This window comes from Heptranchias perlo, unplaced genomic scaffold (assembly GCF_035084215.1).
Source record: "Heptranchias perlo isolate sHepPer1 unplaced genomic scaffold, sHepPer1.hap1 HAP1_SCAFFOLD_54, whole genome shotgun sequence".
Classification (NCBI taxonomy): Eukaryota; Metazoa; Chordata; class Chondrichthyes; order Hexanchiformes; family Hexanchidae; genus Heptranchias; species Heptranchias perlo.
Window position 1 is genome coordinate 2,346,140 of NW_027139559.1, and position 9,155 is coordinate 2,355,294.

The window sequence follows — 9,155 nt, forward strand, 5'->3', positions numbered from 1 at the left end:
CACACACGCACAGAGTGACAGAGACAGAGAGTCACAGAGAAAGAGAGTAAGAGAGGGGCGAGACGGAGAGAGAGACGAAGAGTGATGGAGAGAGAGACACAGAGAGTTAGATGGAGAGACACAGGGAGAGAGATAGAGAGACAGACAGAAAGACAGAGATAGAGAGACAGAGACAGACATAGAGTCTCATAGATGGACAGAGACATACAAAGAGACATAGTCAGAAACAGGGGGAGAGAGAGAGAGACGATGAGAGAGACAGAGAGAGAGAGACAATGAAAGAGACAGAGAGAGAGAGAGACAGGGAGACAGGGAGAGTCAGAGAGAGAACGGGAGAGAGACACAAAGAGAGACGGACAGAGATACAGTGAGGCAGAGAGGAAACAAATCTGTAATGATTAACATAAACAAAAAGAGAGAGTGAGCGTAAGGCTGACAGAGAGACAGCGAACGAGAGACAGAGAGAGACCAAGGGAAGAGGAAGATAGCGAGAGATAAGAGACAGAGAGCAAGAGACAGAGCAGAGAGGGGAGCAGAAGGGGAGTCAGTGAGAGAGAGAAAGACAAGAGGGAGAGACAGAGAGACAGAGAGTGAGAGGGGGACAGAGAGAGAGGGAGATGGGGAGAAAGTCAGAGCGAAAGGGAGAGAGAGGGGAGATAGAGACAGAGAGAGAAACAGAGAGAGATTCACGGACAGAGAGAAAGAGAGTGACAGAGAGAGGCACAGCGAGAGAGACACACAAAGAGAGACAGAGAGAGTGTGACAGAGTCAGAGGGAAAAAAGGAGAGAGAGAGGCAGAGTGAGACAGAGAAAGACAGAGGAAACAACACTGAAATAATCAACAGAAACAAAAAAGAGGGGGAGAGGAAGACACTGAGAGAATGAGAGGGAGAGCAGAGAGGGGGCAGAGGGGAGACACTGAGAAAGAGAAAGACAAGAGGGAGACAGAGTGATATATAGAGCGAGAATGAAAGAGAGAGTAGAGTTAGAGAGAATAAAGACGGGGAGAGAGAGAGAGAGAGAGAGTGGTCGGAGAGAGACAAAGCAGACTGGAAAGACAGAGAGACAGAGAGGGACAGGGAAATTGTGGAGGCGGAGGCAAGATTGAGAAAGTAAAATAAAAACAGAGAAAGACAGGGAGAGAGAGAAATCGTAAGAGAGATAGAGAGAGTGGATAGAGAGGAAAAGTCACAGAAAAGAGGGAGAAAGAGAGAGACAAGGTGGAGGGACAGAGGGATCGTGAGAGAATGAGCGATAGAGATAAGAGAGAGAGACACACAGAAGAAGAAAAGAGACGGAGATAAGTGGGTGATAGAGAGATAGAGAGGAAAAAAGAGATAGAAAAACAAAGATAGAGGGAAGAGAAAGGAAGGGAGAGAGACAGGGCAGAGAAAAAGAGACAACGTAAGTGAAACAGGGTGAGAGAGATGAAAAGACAAAGAGAGACAGACAGGGAGATAGAAATAAGATGGAGAGAGACAGCGGGAAAAGCAAAATTGCAACCCAGCTGATGAATTCGTAGCTAATGTCTCCATATTCATATCTCTTCGACCTCACAGTGAAAAATTAGCAATTTTATTATACTTTTGGTTCAGTGGATAACCTGCGGATGCCGAGACAGTTGACAATGTAGCTTTAGAGCAATACATTCTGCAAAGATTTACTTGATAATACAAGTCGTTCATTCAAAACGCATGTGGTAAAGAGAGTCTAATATTGATGACTTGAAATAGTTAGTGCTCAACTTGACATTGCTGTACATCGGATTAGAAAACGAGATTGGATGAACAGAAGTGGCCTGAAAGGTTGGGTGGTCTGCTGTGCGTTGCTGCGATTGAGACATTGTCTGTACAGTAGTATTCCTGGTTCCCTGTTGTTTGAGGGGTGTAATGTTGGCTTCGGGCGGTTTAACTGGTTGTGTATGTGAGCGGTCCCGGGTTCAAATCCCAGTTAATTACGGCTGTACCCCAACTGACAGTGAAAATTGACTTAATTCCTGATCCTGTTTCAGAGGACAGAATGCCGAGGTTTCGTCAACGCTACGCACGTGGAGAAAAGAAAATATCCCAATTCACGCGATGTCATTAACGCAGATGAAAATGCTCCTGCATTGGGCGGTAATCAAACCCCAGCTTCCTGTGCGGCAGGCAAAAATTCGACAACGAAAACACCAATGTCCGAACGGCAGTTGTCTGCTTGGAAACTTGTCTGAAAGAACAGACAGTCTCACAGGCCGCAAATGACACTGTTTGCTGGGCACACTAATCGTGGGCGGCTCTCGTGGCGCAATCGGTTAGCACGCGGTACTTATATAACAGTATCAGATTGGAGCAAATGCCGAGGTTGTGAGTTCGAACCTCACCTGGAGCAGATTTACCTTTTGCTTCTGAACATTTCCACCGGAGCTGATATGTTTCATGAAGCATCTCCTTCTTCGTGTTTTCATGTGGGCACTTGGGGTCCTCTGGCCGGCCGCATCGCAATACGAGGTGTGAGTTTATTTATTAATAGGCAAGAGAGGGGGCGATTGGCGACAGCATGAAATGGGAAAGGAGGCGGCACGAGATCTTTCAATCGAAAGAACCGAACACACAATTCTTCTTTTCGTGTTTGAAGTGTCGTGCAGGAAAATTCGGATTTATTTGCTCGAATAAATTAAATACTTTTTATCCCCCACCCTCTCCTTGCAGACACTTCCAGCATCATCTCCGTGGGCGGTCGAATGCAGAGACATTCAGCGCTACAAATCAATCCGTGCTGTCTCTTACCGAAACTCGGGAACAATGTGAACCATTTCAGCCTCTCAGATGCCGATGTCGCCAATTTCATCTTGTGCTGCAAGAACCCCTGGTCATTTCACAGTCACTGAAGTTCGTTTCACTTTCGCCAAAGTTGACTCCAAGAGAGAACAACGAAAAATAAAGGAAAATTGAGCGTTTCGTCATTGGTGGCAAAGCAAAATCGCTGCTTTCATTCCTTCCACCGTTGATCTTCCTTCAGGCTTTGAACCTTCTGCAATCTGCAATTTTTTTACATGACCAGGGACGAGAAACAAGTTGAACGTGAAAGTGGGAGCAACAAACTGGATCAAGCGGAAAGGCGGGGCAGGATATTGCAAAACAAACAGCCAAGCCACCAGGAGCGGGTCAGCTGTTACATAAGAACATGAGAAATAGTTGCAGGAGTCGGACTTACGGCCCCTCGAGCCTGCTCCGCCATTCAATAAGATCAGGGCTGATCTTCGACCTCGAATCCACCTTCCCGCCCGATCCGCTTTTTCATGCACGACACTAAAAACAGAAGAATGTCTATTTCACCAAAAGAAGAATTGTGATTTCGGTTCTTTCGGTTTAAAGACGTCGTGCCGCCTCCTTTCACATTTCATGCTGTCGCCAATCGCCCCTCTCCCGCCTATTAACAAATAAACTCACACCTGCTATTGAAATAAGGCCGGCCAGAGGACCCCAAGTCCTCACATGAGAACACGAAGAAGGAGATGCTTCATGGAACACACCAGCGGTACCTTCAGATCCGGTGGAAATGTTCAGAAGCAAAAGACTCAAACATTCAAGGTGAGGCACGAACTCACAACCGCGGCATTTCTCGAGCCCTGATACTGTTATATCAATACCCGCGTTAACCGATTTTGCTACTGGAATCACGTCAGAGTAATAATCTCATCAAACACTCTCATTTTCGGCCTGTAAGATTGTCTGTTCTTTCAGGTCGGTTCCCAAGTGGACACATGGCGGCACCTGCCCGCTTGGGCGTTGGTGTTTTATTGGTCGAATTCTTGCCTGCCACACAGGAAGCGGGGGCTCGATGACCGCCCAATGCAGGAGCATTTTCATTCTGCATTCATGACACCGCGTGAATTGCGATAAATTCATATTCAGCTTCAATCTGCACAACATCTTGAGACATTTTCTTTTCTCCAGTTGTGTTGCGTTAACTTAACCTCGGCTTCTCTGCGCAAAGAGTGGGAGACGTTTGAAACGCTCTTCTGCAGATAATAGTTGATGGTAGCGCACTTGTGAATGTTAAATCTGAGATTGATCGATTTCTGTGAACCAAGGGAATTATCGGATATCGGGCTAAGCCGGGTGCATGGAATTAGGTCACAGGTCAACCATGATCTCATTGAATGGTGGAACAGGCTCGACGGGCTAAATGCCACTGCCACTTGCTGCCTCCTGATATGCGCCACCTTCTTCTGCCAAAAAACGGGACGTATGTCTGGGTGATGTTCCTGTCATGGCAAAATAGCTGCCAGTGTGTGTGGCCTGTGAGTTGTGGGTGGGCGGCTTGCAACAGTGGTTACGTGTAAGGGTGAGATGAAGCCTCTGGTTACAAGAGTTGAATACTGATGGAAAGAGTTTGTTGGTATGTGGGGGATGGTGGGTGTATTGCGTGGTTCAGCTCGTTGGAGATGCCACTTGAGAGTTGACCTCACTCACCTTGACGACTCATATCAAAGCATTTAACTTCTTCCTGCAATGTATCCAAGTCTATGATGCTGTGGGACTGGCATTGACTTCGTCCCCCGCTGCCTCCCGCTGTCTTTTGGATATATGTCTGGACGCCTCTTGCCCCCCGACCCCCTCCAAACCTCGGGGATATAGAATGTCCCTCCTTCTGTCCACCTCTTGCACCAAGGTCTCTCAGCACCAGCAGGGAACCTTGGTGCATGCACTCTCCACGCCTGGTACCAACTCAGATCGGCAGATTGGTGAGATCTGGCATGCAGATTGAAGGATGTGAGATTTAGTTGTGTTCAACCTTTGTTCAGTGTTTAAAGATAACTCATCATGTGTAAACATAGGGATGGAACCTGCATCTGTGCTTTACGTGTGCGATGTCTCATCTCAGTTCAGATTCCGTGCAGACAGTAGACTGTTATTTTCGGCAAATAAGAGGTCCCAGCTGTCTTTGAGAGATCTCGAAGAAACAACCTGCCTTTAAGCGATTGTCCTCCCTCTGGTGGTGGAAAGCGCGTGTTGCATTGATTCCAAGTGCAAGGCCGAGAATGGAACCCTGATTGCAGGTGAGTCTTCCGTCCAGCGAATCTTGCGTCCAGCCAGCGCAAGGGTCATTGGGCAAGGAGAAACAGCGCATCACGCTACCCACGGCCAAAAACCGCCCTTATCCAATTTTCCCCCCAAACATTTCCTTCGTGCGCCAGTCGACTGGATCCGATATGGTACCTGGAACTTGGGGCCACAGGAAGAAAGATTGCATTTTAATATATTGAACAGGGCTCCGGGGAGAACGAATCACCTTTAAAGACGCAGACCAGGTGATTGGATCAGTTCGAGTTTTGACCTTCGTAATATTTTCCTTCCTTATTTTTAACTTCTTCAGATTCAAACTGATCAGAAAACTAACAACTGAACTCTCAATGAATGTTCGATAAATCTGTCACTCAAAATAACCAATGTTACAACTAAAGAAATAAACCGGATTGAGACGGTTCACTTCACTTCACTGAAACGTCAAATTCCGGTTGAACCGACGCGGCGGAGTCACAGCAGCTCATCGCTGATCTGCACCTCAACTCCATTTAGCGAAATAGAAACTGGAAATCTCATGCTTCGAGACGAGTTTGCTGTTTTCCTGAAAAATGAATATCACTGAAACAGCAAAACATTCCCTGCCCTGATTAAACACACAGCAAGGGGATGTGTCGAATACAGAGCAAGAAACCCGCGATTTTTTGTTACACGGATAGAATACCGTGCTCAATATTAACATTTACACTCAGCGCCAGGTCTGGATCTGACCCGTTTACCCCGTGGTGCGGGACCCCGTCCGCGTTTATATTTACCAAAAAAAGAAAATCAGAAACTAATTATCTCACCCAGCAGAATTGGGAATTGTTCGCATTTTACAGGAAAGGATGAGGCCACTCGGCCCGTCTGGCTTGGACAGTAAATTCTGTTCACAATCTCCGCTCTGTGTCTTTCTCCGTGTACATTTTTAGTTTACTGATTTGATATCCATTTTATGTCCACTCTCTCTATTTTGCAGACCGGGTGGCAAAGAGATTCGCTTTGGAGGCTAAACATTTTGATCAAAGATTTGAACATTGTTTATTCTGATTGTAGGTTTCTCGGAGACCCAGCGGGAGTTCGGTTGTCAGTTTCCTGATCAGTCGGAAACAGTAGAGCCAACTTGCTACAAGAAAGAAAACAATAAATGAACAACATCAATAAAGTGAAAGGAAGTGAAAGATGCAAACAGAGTCTTAACCACCCTGCCCCGGGTTTAAGATCTTTTGCTGAAACGTTGCGGCAGCGGCCGCGTGGCCTAATGGATAACGCGTCTGACTTCGGTATTAATCGGAGTGTTATCAGAAGATTGCAGGTTCGAGTCCGACCGCCGTCGTTTTTACAATCCTTCCAACGTGTGCCGTTGCTGTTTGATCCCCGATCGTTCTTGCAGTGACTGACCTCTTTGAACGGAAATCCGTAAATACCTTTCCTGACAGAAGTTGACCCGACACATTCAACATTCTCGGTCACGGTGCTCGGGCAGGACATAGTGTAAAAGTGATTTTATTTCTACTGTTTGGATTCAGAAATGGTCGAATAATCCATTCTGCTCTTTACGTGTGGGTCCGAATCCCATCCGTGTCGTAATTGTATTGAGCTTTTGTTGCGGCCCTCCGTCAGTTTTGGAGAATGAAAATGGGCTTGAATGATATTACTATCAATCCGACACCGGTGTTTTAAGTCTGTGTCCCAGGATTGTTCATATTTTGTTCAAATGGAGAGGGACAATTGGAATTTTACACCTGCTGTAATGGGCTAAAGGTCGAGTAGAGAGGACGGATCGGAGATAGATCTCTCTGTCCTTCCTTGCTGCCTCTGGGGTTTACAGCGAATGAAAGATTAACGGGAAAAGCAAATGAAAAGGGATCTGGCCAGAAGCGCTCCCGCGGTATTGGTCTGTGTTTAATCTCCACCATGAATGTTTAGCTCTACCCTAGAATCAGTTTGTCCAACGTCCTCACAGAAAGATTCGTTCCCTCCTGTCTAATTGATTGGGGAAAATACAGAATATCAGCGAACAGCTGAATTTTTATATTTAATGGAAATATAAAGGAGCAGGGGGCACTTTAACCTCACGGAGATGATTCGTTGCAATTGTAAACCCGTGGATGGGAATCTCCGGAACGAATTTAACTCGGCAGTCAACACAGAGAGGCTGGGAAGTGAACCAAGGGGTTCTGCAAGTAACAAATGTGGAGGAGGAAACGGGTGGAAAAATGGGAGCAACAAAACATGGAGACAAACAACATAAGCTAAAGGTACCGCTGGGATTTGAACCCAGGATCCCCTGTTTCCAAGACAGGTGCTTTAACCACTGAGCCACGGCGCCATATTTGCGCGACTCTTTCCCAACGTTATGGCATTGATACCTGTGCCAAGAGACTTTGTTGAGTCTCTTCCTTCAATGCGTCTGCGCAATAACATCGATCTTTTGTTCATCGGTCTCTGCATGAGAAACCATGGATATCAGTAATGACCTTCTCTTCCTTATCCCCTGTCAGTACATCATATATCTAGCCCTATTCATCATGTTGTATTCCCACACTCACTCCACACTATCTGGTCTGATCCTATTACATTTCTCATCTCTTCCCACGAAATGTTGGTGAGTAATGTCTGTGATGCACCAGGTCCTGACCTCCTCCTGTGGGTGACCTCCCACAACTACTGCACAATAGTTTAAAGTGTGTGTGTTTTAGATTAGGCAATATGTACCAGCGCTGGTCTACCTGGTGTACCTATTCTCACACAAACGGCAATGTGGCTTCAGAGCATATCGATTTTAGAAAATCTTACTTGATGAGACAAGTTGTACATTCAAAATTTGGTGAAGAGAGGCTGATATTGTTTACTTGAAATAATTAGTGTACAACTCGATGGTGCTGAACATCGGAATAGAAAGCGAGACTGGATGGGCAGGAACCGTCTGAAAGGATGGCTCATCGGCTGTGGGTGGTGGCGAAATTTTTCAGTGGCTGTGTGTTTCAATTGCCAGAGATTCGTTGGTCGAGGGGTGTAAATCTCGTTTTGGGCCTTTCATTGATTGATAGTTGAGAAATCCGCGTTTCGAATACTTGCTAAACCTCACTCTGCTTTTGATCTGAGTCAATAATCACCAAATCGCTTCTCTCAGAGTTGTGGATGGCAGAAGCGCCTTTTTCCCAAGAAAGAAGGCGGTGATGGAAAGAAGGAAGGAAAGCAGGAGAGTGAAACAAAAACGATTGAAAAGAAACAAAATGTTGCACCTGAGAGAAAGAGAGTGAGAAGGCAGGAGATAAAGCTGAGAGGCTGAAGTTTGTGACTTTTCTCAGTCATTTCTTGCTGCCTCATACTTCATTTGCCGTTATTGTCCAATTGCAAGTGATTGCGGCGCGATTAATGACGTAAATACAGCGAATTCGGCATCACGGTTGACGGCAACGGTGGGCTGAGCGACGAAAACAACTTTTATCGTTTCATCGAGTTTTCCGGACGAGCGGCGCAAATGTTCCAGAAATTATGGGCAATTCACCCCATCCCGTATCTCACTTGCTGCAACATTCACCTATCGACAATGGCGCACGCCGTGAATGCATCATTGTGGCTCGAGGTCCCAGCAATTGTAGGATTATAATGAAAGTGAAATAATTCTGGTCCGTCAAAATTTCGGCCTTGTTCCACTGCGGGTTACAACAGCCTTCTCTGTCCCTGCTCTGCCCGCTTTTCCCAGGTATTCACACAGAAAATGAGCCTGGTCCAGTATTGTAACAACTTGGTGAAAGAGAAAATCTGTCTTCTTCACCCGGCGAGAACAAGCGTCGTAACAGCGAACCAAACCAAATGGTGGCCGAGCACAGGCCTGGAGATCTCAGTGAATCAGCCGTCGGTGACATTAAACTCCCGATCAGGTCAATAAACAGCAGACAGTTGTTTCTATCTCTCTGCCTGGTGCTGAATCCAGATATAAACGGTGGTCCCTGGGGCAATTGGTGAAAGCAGATGGAAACCGATCAGGGAGGAAACAGTGTCGGCGACCGAGACCAGACCGGGATCCCGAGCCACACGGGCTGGATCCAATCACTGAGCAGCTCATCGCTTCAACCACCTTCGCGCTTCACCCTCGGA

General features: G+C 46.5%; 2 non-coding genes across 2 annotated transcripts; one reads left to right on the forward strand and one right to left on the reverse strand.

Annotated features, from left to right (window-relative positions):
- The first annotated feature begins 2,274 nt into the window (after window positions 1-2,274).
- Window positions 2,275-2,370, forward strand: trnai-uau (transfer RNA isoleucine (anticodon UAU)). The gene is made up of 2 exons: window positions 2,275-2,312; window positions 2,335-2,370. It is a non-coding gene; the product is annotated as a tRNA-Ile (tRNA).
- A 4,937-nt stretch (window positions 2,371-7,307) lies between these two features.
- trnap-ugg (transfer RNA proline (anticodon UGG)) lies at window positions 7,308-7,380 on the reverse strand. Its single transcript has one exon. It is a non-coding gene; the product is annotated as a tRNA-Pro (tRNA).
- Between the last annotated feature and the right edge of the window lie 1,775 nt (window positions 7,381-9,155).